Genomic DNA, 3429 nt, shown 5'->3' with positions numbered 1-3429 from the left:
AAGTCTCCCTCTGTGTTGCCAGGCTGGCATGCAGTGGTACGATCTCAGCTCATTGCAGCCTCCGCCTCCCAGGCTCAAGTGAGTCTCCTGTCTCAGCCTCCTGAGTAGCTGGGATTCAAGGCATGTGCTACCACACCTGGCTAATTTTGTATTTTTTGCAGAGATGCAGTTTCACCATGTTGGCCAGGTTGGAATTGAACTCCTGACCTCAGGTGATCCAGCCTCTTTGCCTCCCAAAGTGTTGGGATTACAGGGGTGAGCCTCCGTGCCCAGTCAAGACTATGACTTTGAGAGAGGTTAATCTCTTTAAATGAGAAAATCTCTGAAGGGGCTGATGATTGAAGACTATCTCTGCCAATACCACTCCCAGCAGTTGGGGCAATAATCCTTCATTGAAGGGGATTTGAGTGGCATATCGCCATGTCTATGACATTCACAAAGGGGAAACTCACCTGAGCCGGACAGCCTAGCTGTCTAGCTGCAAGGAGATAGCCTTTGGCATCATATTTATGAAAAATAAAAATTCAGTTGGAAATCCTAACTTCAAAAATTTAAAGTTCTATTCTAATTTCTAATGCATCACTGAATAGTCTCACAAAAATGTCACCAGTATTTGGAGGATATTTCTCAGGAATAACAGTTTCAAACTTCGGTTATGGAGAAGGGAAAGAAGGGTCACTCAAAAGTAGCCAGCTTACCGAGAGCTTGAAATTTTATAGATTCTTCAAATTTGCACTTTGTAATTAAAAAAAAAATCGGTGGTTTCTGGCGAGGACACGATGGCTCATGCCTGTAATTGCAGTGCTTTGTGCAACTCTGCAGTCTCAATTTGAGGTAGAAGGATCTCTTGAGCCCCAGAATTTGAGGCTGCAGTGAGGAATGATGACACCACTACACTCCAGCCTGGGAGACAGAGCAAGGCTCTGTTACAAAAATAAATAAATAAATAAATGATTGTTTCCCTTCTACCTTTGATTCTGGCACTATGCTTGTCCTCTTCTTGAAAATCACTTATGGCTGGGCGCGGTGGCTCACACCTGTAATCCCAGTACTGTAGGAGACCAAGGCAGGTGGATTGCTTGAGCTTAGGCATTTAAGACCAGCCTGGGCAACATGGCAAAACCCCATCTCTACTAAAAATACTAAAAGTTAGCTGGGCATTTTGGTGCATTCCTGTAGTCTTAGCTATTCTGGAGACTGAGACATGAAAATTGGTTGAACTCAGGAGACAGAGGTTGCAAACAGCCGAGATTGCACCACTGCACTCCAGCAAGACTCTGTTCCCAAAAAAAAAAAAAAAAAAAAAAGGAAAGAAGAAATTCATTGATAGTTAATTCTTTGGTCTTCGTGACAGCAGCAATGGAGCAGTGAAGCATATGTTTCATATTTCTGGATGGGATCTTCTCTGGCCCCTAGCCTGCTGGCTCCTTGAAATGAAAAAAATACAGTGCCAACAAGGGCCTTGAGTGAATGCAGCCCAACCTGCACTCACCATGCACAGCTGCAGCCTCTGGGAAGGGCTGCTCTCAGTTTGCATGTGGCCAGGAGGCCGAGCTGAGAGGTCAGCACAGAAGCTGGCCCTCATCCTGTCCTAATTCTGTTTTGAATGGAACATGTGATCATTCCGACATCCCAAGGAGAAGTAGCAGAGGCACAGGATTTAGTGCCTCCAAAGCTGTTGGGAGTCTTGAAGGACACCCCAGATGTGAAAATGCTCCATAAATTGGGATGTATTGGACAATCACCAGGCAAGACTTCTGTTTATGTTTCTTTTACAGTGTGGCTGGCCTTATAAAATAAATACTGTTTCCCTGGCAAAAGAATTTAAGTTCCCTCCAAGAACTAGGGCAGCCTGGTGCTCTGGAACATGCCATCAGCTTGACTCACAAGTCAATACGAGATTTGGATTCTAATCCTTGATCTTCTGTCACCTCAATCTCACTTAATTTCTCCTCCAAAGCAAGAGAACTGATTTCATGACTACTGAGCACAGGCCCAGCTAGGTTAAATTCATGGGTTCTGAAGGGAATTGGACACATTGAGGTGCAGGACAAACTGGTATGCAGAGAAAAGAAGACAAATTAGAGTCACTGTCACTGCGACTCCGTCTCTCTATATTACTCTTTTTTCTTCTCAGTTGGCTGTTCCTAAAACGGGTTCAAGCAACTGCAGGCAGGCATCCTACTACTTTCATGGTGAGCAAAAGGAAAGATTATTTTCCCCGATGGTTCCAGAAAAAGTTGCAGAATTAAATCTCATTGTTCAAGATTAGCTTGGTTGGGACACATGCAGTAGTGGATGCTTTGACTCTCCACTCAGATCCCCTTTATCAGCTGGCACACCCCTTCCATTCCGTACCTCCTCCCCCATTTCCTGCAGTTATTTTGAGGCTGTGGCCAGCAGTTTAAACCTGTGACCTTGGTTTTTAAGATGTGTTTTTGGCTGTACAAACCCTCCCAGCCTAGGGATGCCTGGGAGGTTACACTGTCTCAATACATAGACTAATGACTGATAGATATGAAATTACTTAAAAGGCTAACGTCCTTGCATCAAGGCAGAAACAATTCTGTAGTGTAATTTGTGTTCCAGAGGCAAGCTTCTCTCTCCACATGCAAAACCAAGCCAAGTCTGAATTTTACCTGACACTAAGTCGTTACTTGGCTCCTTCCCCTTCTTTATCTTGCTCCCTTACAGGATTCTCTGAGAGCATTATTTGAATCCCTGCCTCAGGCTCTGTTTTTGGGAAATCCCATCCAAGATACATTTCTGAACCAGTCATTGAATGAGTGGCTAAGTGTTATTGAGGGACAAGCCAGGTCATATGCCCACCTACACCTCATAAACCTGAATTCCTGAATGTTTCATGGAGAACTGTGATTTGTCTACTACTATAACCCCAATATTCAAAACAAAACAGAGTAGCCATTTAATTGTATTACTAAAATCAATCAAGGAAAGAATGGACTGAGTGTGTGTGTGTCTGAATGCTTGAAATGGAAGAAATACAGCGTCATAAAAGGCCCTGAGTGAGTGCAGCCCAGCCTGAATTTACCGCTTGCAGCCAAAATGGCTGCTTCAGCTTGCATGTGGCCAGGAGACAGAGCTGATAGGTCAGCACAGAAGCTGGCCCTCATCCTGTCTCAATTTTGTTTTATTGGCTTTTTTTTTTTTTTTTTTGAGATGGAATATCACTCTGTCACTCAGACTGAACTGCAGTGGCGTGATCTTGGCTCACTGCAACCTCCACCTCCTGGGTTCAAGTGATTCTCCTGCCCTAGCCTCCCTAGTTAGTAGCTGGGATTACAAGTGCCCACCACCAAGATGAGCTAATTTTTGTGTTTTTAGTGGAGATGGGTTTGATCATGTTGGCCACGTTGTTCTTGAACTCTTAACCTAAAGTGATTTGCCTGCCTGGGCTGGGATTACAGG

The 3429-nt window shown here is 44.3% G+C and overlaps 1 pseudogene; it reads right to left on the bottom strand.

Annotated features, from left to right (window-relative positions):
• LOC108304130 overlaps positions 1-3134 on the bottom strand; it is a 9082-nt pseudogene extending 5948 nt beyond the window's left edge.
• Positions 3135-3429: the final 295 nt, after the last annotated feature.

Source organism: Cebus imitator, unplaced genomic scaffold (genome assembly GCF_001604975.1).
Source record: "Cebus imitator isolate Cc_AM_T3 unplaced genomic scaffold, Cebus_imitator-1.0 Scaffold53, whole genome shotgun sequence".
Taxonomy (NCBI): domain Eukaryota; kingdom Metazoa; phylum Chordata; class Mammalia; order Primates; family Cebidae; genus Cebus; species Cebus imitator.
This window is presented reverse-complemented; position numbering and strand designations above follow the sequence as displayed.